This window comes from Mustela putorius, unplaced genomic scaffold (genome assembly GCF_011764305.1).
Source record: "Mustela putorius furo isolate JIRA1106 unplaced genomic scaffold, ASM1176430v1.1 tig00003845_pilon_pilon_pilon, whole genome shotgun sequence".
Lineage (NCBI taxonomy): Eukaryota > Metazoa > Chordata > Mammalia > Carnivora > Mustelidae > Mustela > Mustela putorius.
In genome coordinates, this window is record NW_025421998.1 from 69,868,793 (window position 1) to 69,887,050 (window position 18,258).

An 18,258-nucleotide genomic window follows, 5' to 3' on the forward strand; every position below is an offset into this window, starting at 1 on the left:
AAACGGGACTTCTAAAGTCTTTCTTCTTTCTCTATTGTAGTGTCTTAAGCAATCTACAAAACACGGATGAATTTGCAGTCTTTTGGAGGGGGAGGTTATTTGCTTGTACTTACTCATAATTTTTTATTGCTTTGGGTTTTCTCACTGTTGCTCACAGTGGCCTTAATCAAGAATGATCAAACTGACATAATCCTAGTGCCCCAAGGATTTCTTTATATCAAACCCTACTACTTCAGCCATTGCTATTACTCTATACACAGAATCTTTACTGTATGTCAGCAGATAGATACAGTCCCAGAAATATTACATCTCTAAAATTTAGGTGATCTTTTAAGATTCTGACACCCATTTCAGCATGTTTGTTTTCTTTTTCCCTAAACCACTGGCAATTCTCCAACACCAGCTGTGTGTCCTACAGTTCAACTCAATTCTGACACTATCTGCCCAGAGATAGTACCCAGTTCCACAGACTGAGGGCTCAGTCCCACAAAACTGCCCTACCGTTTGGATGCCAATTTCAAGTCCAGGTTGCTACCTGTGCTTCTGACCCATGGACTATAAATGAGAGGTTTCCGTGACCCCCACCTCCTTGGGTTTCATTAATTTGCCAGAGCAGCTCACTCTAGGCAACCAGTTTACTAACAACATTACCAGTTTACTACAAAGGATATCAAAAGAATATGAATCAATAGCAGATGCAGAGATACATACATGGGATGAGATCCCAAGCAAAGGAGTTTCTGTCCCTGTAGAGTTTGGGACCCGGCAAGACAGCACATGGTGACGTTCTGGTTCATCAACCTGGAAGCTCTCCAGAGCTTGTCCTTTTGGGATTTTTGTGGAGGCTTCATTACTGAGACATGACTGATTAATTCATTGGCCTTTGGTAACTGAACACTGTCAGTTTCTGTCCTCTCTCCTAGGTAGGAAGGGGGTTGCTGAAAATTGTAACCCTCTAATCACACAGTTGGCTCCACTGGCAGCATCCCTCACATCCTTAGGTTAGTTGTGTGCTTTCCAAAAGTCACTCATTAACATATCAAAAAACACTTTTTATAGCTCTGAACACTTAGGACTTTAGGAGCTATGTGCAAGGAAAAAGACCAAATGTGGGTTTCTTATTTATTTATTTATTTATTTATTTATTTTACAGAGAGAGATCACAAATAGACAGAGAGGCAGGCAGAGAGAGAGAGGGAAGCAGGCTCCCTGCCAAGCAGAGAGCCCAATGTGGGACTCAATCCCAGGACCCTGAGATCATGACCTGAGCCGAAGGCAGTGGCTTAACCCACTGAGCCACCCAGGTACCCCAAATGTGTGTTTCTTATTAAATCATATCATACCTTCTTACTAACTTTATAGTCTGACAAAGTAATAGATTTGATGAAAGTGAGTATTATGGCAGCTAAACAAAATGTGAAATATATATGTATATATTCTTGAATTCCTGCTTAACTAGATAATCATACAAAGGAAAAAATGCAAGGCATGGCTCCTGTGATAGGAGAGTATATAGACTCTAGAGGAAAAAGGCAAATATGTGTTCTTGTCTCAGTACTGGAGATGATAGAATATCTTATAGGGTTTGTGAAGATGAAGTAGATATTGCATGTAATATACTTAGAACAGTATCTGCCACATAGAAAGCACTCAATAAAGGTTGCGAATAACAATGATAATACTGTATCCTAACAGTGAAATGGATTTGGGCAATTGGAGAGTTGTGAAAATGAGAGGGAAAAATGCATGTGGATCTAAGTATTCAAGATGTCAGGAAACTTGATTAAATCCAGTCTGGCTAAGGTAGAAAGATTTTTGGAGGAGGAGTAGGAGATGGATTTAGAGAGATGAGATGGAGCTAAGTTGTGGAACATTGACTTTTTAGTGATAAAGATCTATCGATGTCTCCCTATTGTCTATGGGAGTGAAGTGGAGAAAAGATGATAAATATAGCTGTGTAAAAATCCACTTAACGCTGACAACTCTGGCAAAGAGCAGAACAACGTGAAGACGTGGAAAGAAGCTAGCAGTTACTAAGAGCCACCCATATGCCATTCCTTGTCTTAGGTCCTTGCTTCACGTCAGCCCTCTGAAGTAGCTATTTAAATGCTGTTCTCTTCATGAGGAAACTCTGTCCTAGAAAGACTCTTTTGCCCAGGACCACATAGTGAACAAGAAGCAAGATGGGGCTTTAAACCAAATGTGTGCCTTTTAGAAGAGTGCCGTGCCAGTCTAGTAGTAAGTACTTAGCTTCCCGTATGCCTTACTCTTATTCTAGACTCTGGGAATTGCTCTGTTTTGGATGCTCAGCGTTTGACACATCTGTATAGGGAAGGGATTCAGGCTAGGATTGGAATTTAGGGAAAACAGGAGATTTACAATAGGCTGCTTCTGGGAATCATGGCAAGAGGATCAAACAAGGAAAGATTTGCCAAATAGCAGGAAGACAGGTTGAATTTGCAGTCAAGCATTTCATCAGTTTTATGCTCTAAACTATGGAAGCATGAAGTTGGTGTGGATGATGTTCATTTGCATTGATGACAAGATATCTCTCTTTTATGTATAATGAGTTCTACATTATCAGTAACAGGCATTTCCGGAAAGAAGTCCAGACAATCAAATGAAACAATTCTGAGCAAAAGCAATAGTATACCTTTTATCTTTCATCAAGGACAAAAACTTTTTCAGCCACTTTCAAGAATATGAATTGGTGTACCATTCCTGAAAGGTGCTTTGTCATCATGTATTGGAACTTGGGAAGAGATTTATGCCCTTGGTCCTTGGTCCTTATTCTCCCTCTAAGAACTCGCAGGAGGGGAATCATAGACCCAGAGGGTTAAGTCACCCACTCTGCCACAGCTTGGTAGTTTTTTTCTTATTTGCCATCGTATTTTATCAAAGAATTTCTCTTCATCAGAGTTTCAATCTAGCTTCTGAAAAATGTAATTTAAACCAATTAAGTTACATTATGATACTGGATATATAATGTAATCCATGTTTAAGTGAACTCAGTTCAAGTCCATGAGGGAGGGACGCTCAAACTGGAGAACTCACGTGGCATTTGTTCTTCCGATTTACATTAATGGTAACTCACATATGGATTATATTCTTTGATATTTCCCATCTCATTTGAAACTCTCAATAAAGCATTTAGTTAAATACTTCTGTATGATTTGAGTTCAAATTGACTTTGCCACTTCTTTAAATGTTCTTAAGTAGTACTCAATATATGCTAAGTTCATGTTGGTATTTCCCCCATTTTTTAAAAAATTCCTATTTCTATGTGAGTAGTTGGACAATATAGAATCTAAAGAATTCACTTCAGGTTACCATAGCAGATGTAAGGCTAGAACCATATTTCTTTTTCCATTTTCTTGTAGACCTCACTGGTTCCTTGTGACATTTGTGAGATTTGTGTGTGTTCCCAGTTTTCTTTTTGAAAAGCTTGATTCCTACTTAACACTTCTTTGATTTTTTTAATTTGTGCTCAGAAAGGAACTGCAGATTAGGAAAGATTCTCGAGAGTTTAATAGTTTGTATACCTTCTTTTCTTTAGCTTTCTTCTTTAAAATGTTCCCTTGGGTACTTCGGTGGTTCAGTCGGGTAAGGACCGTCAGACTAGTTTTTGCTTGGGTCATGATCTCAGGACCCGCATCAGGCTCCATGCTCAGGGACTCTCTGTCTCTCCCTCTGTCCCTTCCCACCCACCCCCCAACTCCCCACGCTCAAAGGAAAGAAAATCTTTCTAAAAAGAAATAAAAATGGGGGTGCTTGGGTGACTTAGGTCATGCCTTTGTCCTTTGGCTCAGGGGATCATGATCCCAGGGTCCTGGGATTGAGTCCCACATCAGGCTCCCAGCTCAGCAGAGTGTCTGCGTCTCCCTCTCAGTCTGTTGCTCCCCCTGTCGCACACACACAATCTCTCTCTCTCAAATAAATAAAATCTTTTTAAAAATAATTGTTGAAATAAACAAACAAACATGTTTCCTTGATCTCATCATTCTGCCTTAATATCCTCCAGTGGCCCTTTAGCCCCTTTTTTCTTCAATGGGTATGTATAAGTTTCTTAAGGTCATTCCCCCATCTAGACTGTGCACTCATGTCATAACTATTACCGCTACACTGAAGGCTCAAATATTGGTGCTGGTGCAGAGTAGGCAGTCAGAATAAATACCTGTTGATTGAGTTCATCTACAGCTTTCATCTTGGTTTACCTCTAAACCCCAAATCTAGGGCACCTGGGTGGCTCGCTCAGTTGGTTGAACGACTGCCTTCGGCTCAGGTTATTATCCCGGACTTCCAGGATCGAGTCCCGCATTGGGCTCCCAGCTCCTTGGGGAGTCTGCTTCTCCCTCTGACCTTCTCCTCTCTCATGCTCTCTCTCACTCATTCTCTCTAAAGTAAATAAATAAAATCTTTAAAAATTTTTTAAAAATTAAAAGAAAATTTTAAACCCCAAATCTAACTCTCCTTCCTTATACTAAACGTCTCCATATGGATTTCCAGTCAACACCTTAAGTTGAATGTGCCTAAAACTGAACTTATTGCTTTCTCGACTAAAATTTATGATTTGCCTGTTTGCTTATGTAATGGTACCACCATTACATTCTTCTGGTCACTCAATTTGGAGATTTCTAGGGTTATCTTTAACTCCTGTCAGTTCCGCTTCTGACCCCCATTTTCATACTTTTCTTTGTAATCTTCATAACTTTAATCTTACCTTGCCTGTGGACTCACCTCTCCAATCAATTGACATTGCCTCCAGAATTTTAATATTAATATAATTTAATATTTTAATATTAAAACATATAGCAGATAATTTTATTCTGCCAAAACCTGCAGTGTTCTTTATCATCTACATATTCTTAAGATTTTATGAGCTAAGCCTGCATTTCTGGTGTCTTTTATCTTTCAGTTACTCAGTGTTCAGTTTATTTAATAAATATTTATCTTGTACCAGTGTTCTAAATGCTGTTGTTCTAGCAGTGGATGAAATGGGCCATACTTCCTGCCCTTGTAGAGAATGCAGTCTGGTGGAAACACTACTTGTCTCACATTTACTCAAATGTGTTAGGTACTTTCAGGACTCTGTTTCATCAACCAGGAATGCCACCCCACCATTCCACCTATATAAATAAAATACCCCTCAAGATATTGCTTAAATGCCACATTTGCCAAAAAAGCTTCCAGATGCCACCTGTAAGAATTAATAACGTCTTCAGAGTTCTCTTAATACACGATTTTATTTGGCTTTTCAATTACTGTTATTCAGAAATCTATCTTCATTGTTGGAATAAATGCCTCTTAAGGATTGCCCTGTTTACTTTATATCTTCCCTGAACCTTCTTCATAAAGGTTTAACTTGAATTTTAATCCTCAAGTATTGGTGAGGTGGGTCAATAAAACTGTATAGTCAGATCTCCCTGATTGTTTTTTAGATCTCCCTGATTGTTAAAAGAGATATAAGATAGCAAGGCAGACATTTTAATCACTGGTTACACCTTAGTATTAAAAAGCACTAGTTTTTCAGTTGGCCCATGGGAAAAGATGTGGCATTCATAAGCTCTCAGTATAGAATTTCAATTAAATTGGGATAAGGAGAGATATCCATTTAACTGCCTAGAAGTTTCTCTTTTTTAAAAAATCACTATCGTATCACCTTAAGCAGTCATTCATGACAACTATAAATATTTTATGACAATTTTACATTTTTAAAAAAATAAATGTTTTATTTTAACGCTACTTTATATATTCCACCTCCCACACACACACAATCAAAACAACAACAAAATGAAATTGTGGTTCTCCTACTAAGATTTTTTTTTCTTCCTGGCACATTTCTTTATATATTTTAGAGATTTTTAGTAAAAGATTAAATTATTTTCTATTAGTGTCTTCAAAGCAAAAAAGTCAGTTTACATGTATACCTTTCTGGCATAATTCCTACCCTTGTAGCATACTCCTTCTGATTGCATCTAGAACAACTTTCCCAAACATAATATGATATTTCCCATTGAACTTTAACATTGTTAACAACCAACAGAGATCAAGTTAGCTAAAATGACCACTGAGCAATTTTAGCCTTCAGATTAATGTTTCTATTTAGCAAATAAATATAAACCCAGTCTGAAATTATACTAAACTCAATCCTAAAGTTTACCACTCTGAACTCCTTTAACAGAACTTAAAAATTTACATACCATTTTTCATACATATTGGCTCTATGAAACCAGTAAGACAATTAAATTATTTCTGTTTAAATGGAAAAAACAAGGTCAAGATTGTTAGGAGAAGTGTTCAAGGTCACAGTTATATACTATATAAAATAATAAGGGAAGCATTCCAGACTCCTGCTATTTCCCAAACCCGGTGCACCATGCTTTTTTTCAGTTGTACCAAGATCCTTTATTTAGTTTGATCTTACTTCTCTTTTTTTTTTTTTTAAGATTTTATTTATTTGATAGACAGTGATCACAGGTAGGCAGAGAGGCAGGCAGAGAGGGAGAGAGGAGGAAGGAGGCTCCCTGCTGAGCAGAGAGCCCTATGGGGGCTCCATCCCAGGACCCTCAGATCATGACCCGAGCTGAAGGCAGAGGCTTTAACCCACTGAGCCACCCCACTGCCCCTGATCTTACTTCTGTAAGCAAAAGAGACATTTTCTAAATTGACCTTTGTTATAATGAATAAAAATGGATAAGTGGGAACATAGATATGTATGTAAATAAGTAATAGTGTTTCGTATCTACTGCTAAGATTTTTTTTAAGAAAATCTAATTTCGGACGCCTGGGTAGCTCAGTGGGTTAAGCCTCTGCCTTCGGTTCAGGTCATGATCTCAGGGTCCTGGGATCAAGTCCCACATCAGGCTCTCTACTCAGCAGGGAGTCTACTTCCCCCTCTCTCTCTGCCTGCCGCTCTGTCTACTTGTGATCTCTCTCTGTGTTTCAAATAAATGAAATCTAAAAAAAAAATCCCATTTCTTAGTTTATTATCTTAAGTCAGTGGTAGGTAGTAAATTCTTAATTCTTTGGACCTAAACTGCTTACATTTTCTTTTAAAACTTGAAGATAATATGTTTTCAGAGTTTTCCCTATTGTTAAAGAAACATAAAGGTGTATCTGACCTTGAGTTTATCCAAGAAAATGCTTCCTTAGGGAAGTTATACTGTACTGAGCCATGCCCTTGGTGCTCTCTCCTCTTCCAGTGTAAGAGGGGGGCATTTTGCAGTCTCCTGTAGGCACTTTTCCATTATTAAAATCCTCCTCTTCTTGCCTATGCTAGATTCCCTCATATCTTCGGTACAAATGAAAATTAGACTTTTCTAATTGGCATGTGTTTAATTCTTACAGTTCTTTTTCTTCTGTCCTTCTGCTTTTCTTTTTTTTTTTTTTCAGTGTAATGGTCTGTTCCCTGTTAATGGTTACTTTTATGTAATTTTTTCTCTACTAGTTAATTCTGTCTCTTATCTCTTCCTTTCCCTTCAAAAAGCCACCTCATTGCGACTCCAAGAAGAAGAAAAATGCTTTCTGTCCTATGTAGCAAGCAGATGGTTGTTTCTGTTATCATTGCTGTTTCAGAAGGGGTGGGAGGTGCTGATGTCTTTTAAGAAGGTGGAATATTAGTCACATCAAACCTCGTGGATTTGTGGGAGTATATCATAAACCAGTTAAGAAATTTCTGGCTTTTTTGTTTTACTGTCTTGCTTTAGCCATTGACATGTCTTTTCTCATTAGTTTATTAAGATCCTTAATGTTATTGTCAAAGTTAACTTCATATCAGCTCTCATAAAATGTTGATTTATCTTAAGAAATGGTATTGTGTCATTGATAATCCTTGCATTAATACAGTTATTCCTGCCTCTACATGTGGATCTGTGTTTTTGTTTAAGCACACTAAATATATTGTATGGGTATATTACGAACATGAACTCAAAATGCCCAAGTCATCAGATTCTGGCAGACAGGTTAGTCTTTCCTGGGGCTATCTAGCACTTTTAGACACTTAAAAAGGAATTCTTTGGTGAATACATAGATTTTTACTTAACCCCTGCTCAGAGGGCTTCTAAAATATTTAAGTAAGTTGCCGGCAAGTTCTGTTCTGAATGTGGTTGAAACTACGTCAGTATCTTTACACAAAATTAATTCATTTCCATTTTACTTTGTTAATCAGACTTGCTCTCCATTCCTTAAATTGGTGGAAGTTTTATTGAGCTTTCTTTAATTTCCTCATTTTGAGTTTTTACATTAGAGAAAGGAAGTGATAAGCCTTCACCATAACTCTGAGTGAGATCAAAATGAAAATACCATGCTTACTATAAGAAGATATGAGAAATGGCAGAAAGAACAAGAGAGGATGGTGTTATTTTTTATCCTTCCTGACTTTGAAACGATTTGAAGACCATTTCAATAGTTTATATAACGTTCACTCTTTCATTTTCATATAACTCCAGTAAATGAAATTTTCCAATACTTTCAAATTTATTTAGAATAAAAATCCTGGAGCTCTTACCAGGATCCCAAAGGGTCTGGTGCCTGTTTCTCTCCCCAACTTTGGTCACCATATCCAGCCACATGGCCATGTCTCTGTCTCCATTCCTTAGACACAAGCTCTTGCCAGCATCACTTGATGTTTGCACCTGCTATTGGCTCTGTTTGGAAGGCTGTTCTCCAAAATCTCATGGATTTTCTGAAGGGGAAGAGAAGAGTTTTTAGAAAAGCTGATATCTGAAGTAAGCCTCTAGAGTGGAGCTGCAGATAAATCAATGCTTTGAAAATGCTTTTGGGGAAAAAAAAATGCTTTTGGAAGAAAAAGACTTTTATTTTATTTTATTTTATTTTATTTTATTTTATTTGACAGAGAGAGAGAGAAATCACAAGTAGGCAGAGAAAGAGGAGGAAGCAGGCTCCCCGCTGAGCAGAGGGCCCAATGCGGGGCTCAATCCCAGGACCCTGAGATCACGACCTGAGCCGAAGGCAAAGCGTTAGCCCACTGAGCCACCCAGGTGCCCCAGTGACTGAAGAGTAATTCCAGTGACTGAAGTGACTTAAGAAGAATTGGTTTCTATAGAGAATTATTAACTTTAGCTATCAGTTACAAAGTAGACATTAAAACCTTAATATTCACTGATCAATTTATAAGAACTTTTTTCTCAGTGAGTGGAAAAGATTTAAATTCTGAATTACAGATTATGACCAAAAAGAAGGTGTAGTTCACAGTGCCCAGTATAATACCAAAACTTCAGTTAACCTTTGGAAAATTTTTGCTGAGTAAATGGCATTTGTTTTAGCCAGCTGGAATGTTCAAGTCACCTGTTTTCACCAAAAAACAATATAAAACCTTCTATGTGTTAATTTCAATTCATTTACTCCTTTGGGACAGTGCGGGTGTGGGGAACAGGAAATACCAAACAAACTTCTGTGGTTTCCTTTTTATGACCAAAAATAGGTGAGGTACCATTCTCCAGGACTTGATGTCAGTTTCTCAAAGGAGTGCCAGCCCAGAAGCTCCAGTGCTATAAGAGCTGCAAATGTTCACACTCTTAAAGAGAAAAGGCTGATCAGTGTTTCATCTGTATTAGGGGGCTTTGCCATTTGGTATGCAGTCTGGGTTCTGGTACTGTAACCAAGTCTCTTCAAAAGAAAGCTAGTACTTTGTGACTCATTTATATCAATAGTACAGACCCTTTTCTGCATCTAACATACTTTTTAATATTTATTACTTTTCTTTTAAACTTCCATTTTGTTGATGTTTTACTATTTTATTTTTTACCCTGAACTTATATTGATGGCTGAAAACAAGTAAATCTGAATTCTAAACTGTTCCAGGATTGATTCTTCTTCTAGGTTTTAACTCTATTAATATTCCTAAATGTTCATGCCACCATCTCTTTTCTTGAGGGGATGATCTTTTGTAACCCCTCATAGAAGTAAAAAATAAATGCACCCTGGACCTTTGCTGTCTCCTTTCCCTGCTGTCATCCCAACAGATTGTGGCCAGACCTACTCTGTCTTTTAGAAAGAAAAACCATCCTTTCCATAAATTTCAAATGTCTTTATTATTTTTTTAGTATTTAAATCCTTTAATACCAGAATACATGCCTATAACTTGCTTCAATGTTCTAAGAAAAACTGTGTTGTAGAACTTGCTTGGCAAACTGCTGGTTAGGGTCTCCTGAGCCTGTCTTCATATCCAGCTCTTATACCACTGAACACTGTTGTATACTCAGAAAGAACTCAGGAATGATATTTTATTTCTCAGCATTTCTTGCCCTCTCCCTAGCAGCAGAAAACCAATGCTTTGTAGCAATGAAAGATTTGATCCTTCCCCCAGCAGCTTCTGGCTTTTGCTTTGAATGCTAAAGAAGGGTCCTAGAAATCAAGTGGGTTTTGTGCCTGCTCACTTGTGATGGGCTGATGTTCATATTTCTTTCCCCTACTGCCAATCTTTCTCCTGAAAACTTAAAGGAAACCTGTAGAAAAGAAAGAGCTGGACCGTTTTGTGGCTAGGGTTCCACAGGGACTTACCCTTTAAAAATTCTGTAAAATTTAAGCTATTTTCTTTTTTCCTTTTCTCAAAGGGGAAATAATTTGTGTCTCTGTCCCTCCTGAGAGAGGTTTATCTCCTTTGGAATTCAGTTTGTCTTGTGTCTTGGGGCTTCAGATTTTTTCTTTTCCTTTAAAAAATAACAGCTTTATTTAGATATCATTCACAGAAATACAATTCACCCTTTTAAAGTGTACAATTCAGGGGTGCCTGCCTGGTCCAGTCAGTAGAGCAGGTAACTCTTGGTCTCAGGGTCGTGAGTTCGAACCCCATATTGGGTATAGAGATTACAAATAAATAAACGTAAAAAAAATTAAATGGCGTGCCTGGGTGCTTCAGTCTCTTAGCTGTTGGACTCTTGATTTCTGCTCACATGGGATCTCAGCACTGCAGGATCGGTCCTCACCTCTGGCTCGGTGCTCAGCAGGGAGTCTACTTGAGATTCCCTCCTTCTCCCTCTCCCTCCTCCCTGCTCCCCCTTCCCCTGCACTCATGCATGCATGCTCTCTCTCTCTAAAATCATAAATAAATCTAAAAACAAATAAAGTTAAAAATAATAAATTAAAAATAAATAAAATGTACAGTCCTGTGGTTACAAATATATAGATTTTTAGATTTAAAATAAGGAATGATTTTATTTTTCTTTCCTTTTTTGATTTTTCCAACTTTTTCTCATTATAAGGATATTCTCCATGACTTTTTTTTTTTTAAGATTTTGTTTTTAAGTAATCTTCACACCAGACATGGAACTCAAACCCCAAGATCAATATTCGCATGCTCCTACCTACTGAGTCAACCAGGCTCCCCTCTGTGACTTTATTAATCCTCATCAGGGTAGCAGAGCAGAACTCCTCCTCCTCCCTCTCCTTTATTTTAATTAATATCTTAGTGATTAAGTGCCACTTTGGGTTAAAGTAGATAGATGCTTTTCCTTTCGCAGAGTTCAAAGAGATACACGTATTTGTCTATTGAAAGGCATGGCTTGAAGAAACAATTGAATCAACTAACTAGTTGTCATAAATAAATTCTAAAACCTATACTTGTTTGGTACTCAATCTTCATCTTTTAACCAAGTTGTCAGCAATAAGTATAATAAATTGCTGTACTTAGTTATCTTGGAATATATTTTGCCAGAAGTTTGTCTTTGTGGAAATGTTAGCAGATTATGTCACTCATTGCTAGGTGTTATTGGGATAATTTTCTCACAATCCCCGACCTACCCATCCAATCAGGACTAGGCAACTGGTGACACCTTACTTAAAATTTAATCCATGCTAAAAATTGTGACCTGATTAATAAATACAACTTTAGAGACCAGTAGTTGGTGTTGGAAGGGTGAAATGGGGATTAAAAATGAATTTTTTTAGGGATTTTTTTGTCTAGTTTGTAGCTGTTCTCTTGAGTCATTTTGGCTAAGCATTAAATGACTTGCATGCAAGATCCAATCCATGTTTAGGACTCTGCAATTTCTATGACAGTATCAACCCACATGTCTCATTACCTTTTTTTTTTTTTAAGATTTTATGTATTTATTTATTTATTTGGCAGAGAGAGGGGGAGACCACACACAAGCGGGCAGAGTGGCAGGCAGAGTCAGAGAGAGAAACAGGCTCCCTGCCGAGCAAGGAGCCTCATGTGGGACTTGATCCCAGGACCCTGGGATCACAACCTGAGCCGAAGGCCGTGGCTTAACCTACTGAGCCACCCAGGCGTCCCTCCTGATTACCTTCTAAGGCCTGTGGCTCTACATCCAAGTGAGAGCTAGAAAAGCAGCATTCTAGGTGCTTTGCTGAAAAGACAAAATCCAGATTATTACCTTATAAAAACTGCATTCGGGGAACATTGTTTGAGTTGAGTAGTTTTTCTAGATAGTCTTAAACTTTCACCCTCCAGTGAGGAGGAAGCAGGCATCTATATTGTATCCCAACAACCTTCATCCAACCCCTCTGCACGTCACTGACTTTGGAATGTGCTTTGGCATGAGAGTAAACTTATTTTGAGGATCATTATGAGAAACAGTCCATGTTGTTTGGTCTATTTATTCTAATATTTTCTCCATTAAATCACATTGTATACTTATTATCAATAACTTCTAGCTCCCCAGAGCTAAGCCGGACTTCACAAAGCACAGTCTTCCACAAGACTGTCCTTATGTTAACACCAGCCACAAGTGGGGGTGGATTTCCAGGGCATCTTCTTTTCTGACCAGCTGGCTACAAATTGAGGGGTCCTACTGCCCCACAGCTCTAAGAACTCAGGAAAGCACTGCACTTAGGACTACAGTTTTGTTACAGAAAGAGATACAGATCAGAAGCAACAGGAGAGATACATGGGGGAAGGTCTGGCAAAGCCCTAAGCACAGTTTCCATCATCTCCAGGGATCTGTTGGCACATCTCCTGGCACATCAGTGTGTGACAGTGCAGAGTATTCCCAACTAGGACAGCTTACCTGAGCTTTGGTATCTAGGGTTTTTACCCAGATTTCATTAAGACTGATTGATTGAGTCATTGACCACAGAGTGGAACTCAACCACCACTTCCCTCTTTCTGAGGTAAGGCTGATAGCATGTGGCTCAAAGTCCTGAGCCACTAAGCATGCGGTGGGACTTTCTGGCATAGCAGCCTCCATCCTGAGTTCTCTCATTCACATTAGCTGTCAGGTGCTGTCAGAGGGCTCATCCTGAGTAAGACGGACACTCCAGCCGCTTAAGAAATGTCAAGGGTATAAAGGTTACCTCTGAGGAATAAGGGACAAAATCAGCACAAACCCCTGCTGGCTTGGTTTCCCTTTTCTAAGAAAACTGATAGCCAAATTTGGGGCCCACCCTTAGGTATGAATTTGTGCATATGTAGGCGTGTGTTATTTTTATTTTTTAACCTTCAGGTTATGTGCCCATCCTAATTTTTTCTTTCTTTTACTCTCATTTCTATGCCACATTGTTTCATAGCAGCCTGAAATAACTATTGGGCTAAGGCGGAAGTATAAATGAAATAATCCCAAAGACCTCAGAGAAAACCCATTGTCCCGAAAGTAGAAAGCAGGAGGACTAGGAGATCCTGCTGCCTTCCTTTGGAGGCTCTAGGCTACCGCTCTGACTTTACTAGGGACAACTTTTGTGTTCTCTGTTGAAGGAGCTTAGCTGGGCTCCTAAACTGAGATTGCCTGACAGGTTCTGCTCTGCCACTGCCCCCGGGGGCTGAATCGGGAAGGAACCTTCGGAGTGTGCTGTTTGCTCTCCTAGTCACTCATACAGCCATTCAGCTGGAAAGTCTGTTATGAATCTGAAATGTCAGTATCTAGAGAACATTTTTGGTATCTATAATTAATAACATCAGCCTTAGTTTTACTTCCTGACTGTAACATAAGCTATCTCCATTGGTTATGTCATTCTAAGCATCAGCTTCTGCTTTCCTGTACACAAATACTTAACTGAATTGAGATTTTTCTAAATTGCTTTTTCCTAAATTGGCTGATTTTGTAACTTTCAGCCTAACTCACATTTTCATTTTCTACCTATATATGTCAATCCCCTCTGACTATTGAGGGCCATCTGCTCTATCTGCTATTTCATTAATGTTTCCTCTGCCTTCAGCTTATGAATAAAGATGAAAGACTCTGCACTGACCCCTTTCCTGCCATTCTTGACATTTTAAACCAATTAGACAAAAATACAGCTTGTTATTATGACTCTTTGCCTAATACATAAGCTGATCTTATATTCTTATAACTGTGGTCTTTATCCAAGCCTATTTTGTAATGAAAATTTTTTCTGATTTCATCAGATAAGTTTGAGAAGTTCAAACATATAACATCTGTGACATTCTCTTCATCCTTCCATTCTGGAAATCCGTGAATAAAATCGACTATGTGTACCCAGCATGGATTTTTTTTTTTTTTTTTTTTTTTTTTTTAGAAAAATAAAACCACAAAGCTAGTAGGCTTTGATTTGCACATCTTTGTGATGCTTGCTGTGGATTATCTGTTAATATTATACTTTTTTGTTTGAAAGTGAGATAAAGTATATGCTAGAACTAATCATATACCAAGCTTTACAAAAGAAAAAGGAAAGAAAGAGAAAAGAAAAACTATTTTTTCTTAATTAACCCTCTTCTTTCTGCTTATTTCATTTACATAAGACTTCTCTTATTTTAAAATTATCAAGTCTAGGAAGAGCAGAGAATCCAAATAAAGCTAGTCTTTGTTAGACTTGTTGATATGAAAATGAGAAAAGTCTTAAGCAAATAAAATAAACAGAAAGCAGAGGCAGAGCAACAAATGGTTTAAGTAGCTCCCCTTGGAAGAAGGTCTGGAAAGGAGTTCAAAAAGCATTTGTTGAGGGGGGGTGGGGGAGTGTGTGCCATAGACAAAAGGCAGATCTTAATAGAATGAACTGGGGTAAAAATTAAAGGAGTTGTATGGAACCTGCTAGGGCATCTCTGAGCCTAGAGTACAAGGGCATTCTGGAATCTTCATCTCTTACTATGGTTGTCGGTTGTGCAGATGAACTTAGCTGAGAGTCCTCAGTACCCGCCATCACTGTAGGAGAGAGGTTCCAGAACAGAACAGCCTGGTTTTAGTTACTTGCCATTACAGTGACTTTTCTTATTGTCCAGTCTATCCCATGCTGCCTCAAATATACCAAAGTGTAAATTAGGCTCTCCTAAGAAGAATCAATTTATGTTTCTAATGTTTCCACTCGAGTTTTGCAATTCAGGGTCAGTTGATAAAACTTATATTTGGCCAAAGAAAACCTTAAATGGTGTAGTATCCCTCTGGTTTAGACTCACAAATCTTTTGTGTTTGTGCTGAGCCAAAACCAAGGAGACAACAAAGTTGAGTGAGATTTTTCTTTAGCCAAATTGGGTTATATCATCACAAACTTGAGAAGTACGAGCCAGAATGGTGACTTTTAATGAGCACTGAGTCTTGTGGACTGAAAACAGGAATAGGCAGAGAAAGTACATGTACGGCCCCGGCCTTACTGTAGTGATAGGGTTCTTTATCAAAAGCTTTATTAGGGTTTTTGTTTTTTCTGCTAACGAAGTTGTTGATATAGTGCTTGGAAATGTGTTTTCTTTTTTTTCTTTCTTTCTTTTTTTTTAAATTTTAGTCAAACCAGGCATATTTAGAAAAGTTCAGTTTCCTTTAACAATACCTCTTTTATTTGACTTCTATCCATTTCAATTTTGCTGCAAGGTTCACTTAAACTCAAAAAGCAATATTTGAGATGGTCTGATACGTCTACCTTAGCTCTTTTAATTCTCTAGCTTTTATCTATCTACTTGCTACCAGCACGTAAATTTAAAGAATTTCTTTTATATTTGCTGTATGCCTAAACTGTTGAGCAAGCTGTTTATTCTGCATGTCGGAACTCCAATATATCCCAATGCTGTAACCTCTGGAATATCCATTCAGCTTCACAGCCCCTGGAAATTCCTCTGTCAGGACTTACAGAGTCCTACATTGTACATGTACAGCTCGGTATTTGGACAAAGACCAAAAATCCTGGTACAGGTTTCTTGAGCTCCCTCTTTCCAGCCTTCTTCTCTCTAGTACCTTGTCCCACAGAATGCGCTCACTATAGTGTCCTGAACTCCATTCTTTTTTTCCCCCTCCATCCAGTGAGGTAGCTACACCTCATTTGGGTTTCACTTCCCTATATTGCAGTTTGGAAAATACCACCCAGCAAAAAACAGGAAGTGTATTATTTTCTTCTTTCACGGATCGCAGCCCTGCACTGTCCATTATCCAGTGTCTGAAAACAGATAAAATAGATGAAGCAAGTTATTTTATAGTAGTTTACAGGGGAAGGATAAGTGTGATATTCATTATTCTATCACAGATAGAACCAGTTCATGAAATTGATTTTTATCATGGTAACTTTTTAATTTTTTTTCTTCAAATGGATTAGTATTTCTAGATCTTTGGTGATACATTTCCAGAAATGCCACATGGAATTTATTAACTTTCTAGTTATTAGCTAATTTTTATGTTATTCTATAAGTATTCATAGAATCAACCAATAAACTTTATAAAGTTCCTATTTTGAGCTCCATGTTATAAGAGAAGCTGTATGCCATTCTAAGAACAGCATAAAGACTTAATTTTCCCCCCTAAAAATCTAATTTTTAATCAGAGACGAGAGGTTACAATTTACAACTCATGTTTAGCCCTTTAAAAAGTTTTTTGAGATGTATTCTGCATCATGAATTACCACAATTTAAAGTTCTCAACATTTATATATTCTTCACAGGGTATATACTCTAAGACTTAATTTTTACTCCAAAGAGTTTTCATATCCCTTCAGAAGACAAGGCAAGCAAACAGTTAACAAAGAGATGATGGTAATAAACAGTGGAAATTGACATTGGCTGGTTAACAATAATATCCAACATTTAATGACCCATGCACAATTTGAACCCTGTACATAAATTATCTGATTTAATCCTATAAACAATTCTCTGAGATAATATTTCCATTTTCATCTTAAAAATTAGAAAACTGATGATTGAAAAAGTTAAATACTGAGTACCACAGAGTGCCAGAGTTCAAATCCAAGCCTACTCAGTGTTTCAGAGCCAGAGCTTGTAACTCTCATATAGCAGTCTGGAAATGGAAATCATGATAGAAATGGGAATCTTAAGTTACAGGTTAGGATTCATAACAGGCAAAAATCAAAGAGAAATAAAATGACCTCAAGGAAAGATGGTGTATAGAACCACCCTGATTGGAGCAAATGTTACCAAAGCATATTTAAAATTATTGATTTGGGGGCGGCTGGGTGGCTCATTCGGTTAAGCTTCTGCCTTGGGCTCAGGGTGTGATCCCGGGGTCCTGGGATCAAGTTCCTATTTGGGCTCCCTGCTCCATGAGAAGCCTCCTTCTCCCTCTGCTTCTCTCTGTCTCTCATGAATAAATAAATAAAATCTTTTTAAAAAATTATTTGAGTTGAAGAATAACAAGATAATAGCATAGGAAAACCATGCTTAAGAGTTTGCCTCAGAACAAAAAGAAGGATGGATGTGATGAAAAAAAGATTGAGATCCTGGAGACCCTCTAGGAGACTTACTTATTGTAATCCCATGACTGATCAAAAACCGGACTCAGGGCGATGGCATTGGGAATGGTGGAGAAAAGTAATATAAAAGATAGTTCAAGAATGAATGAAACAAGATGGGATTGGGAGAGAGACAAACCATAAGTGACTCTTAATCTCACAAAACAAACTGAAGGTTGCTGGGGGGAGGGGGTTTGGGAAAGGGGGGTGGGGTTATGGACATTGGGGAGGGTATGTACTATGGTGAGTGCTGTGAAGTGTGTAAACCTGGCGATTCACAGACCTGTACCCCTGGGGATAAAAATAGATTATATGTTTATAAAAAAATAAAAAATAAAAAAAAAAGATAGTTCAAGTGAAAAATTTGTCAGAACTTGATTGCAGACTAAACTGAGAGGTACCAAAAGGAGCAAACCAAAACCCTACCATATTTTTGTTTGGGAAAGAGGGTGAGGATGGGAGTTAACTAATAAGAACAGGAGTAAAGCCAGGGTAGGGAAGGATGATGAGACCCAGGTGACTCTGAGTTTCCTGCAAAGCTATCCAAATGGAGTGTTCTGTCAGCATTTAACAGTATAGACTTGGAGTTTTGATACAAGGACAGAAATGGAGAAATTTGAAATATTGTCAATATTCATATATTCCCTTTGTGCTTCTTCC

General features: G+C 38.0%; 1 protein-coding gene across 4 annotated transcripts in view; it reads left to right on the forward strand.

Moving 5' to 3' along the window:
- ZNF277 (zinc finger protein 277) overlaps positions 1-18,258 on the forward strand; it is a 110,993-nt gene that overhangs the window by 65,917 nt on the left and 26,818 nt on the right. The gene's annotated exons all lie outside the window — the stretch shown is intronic.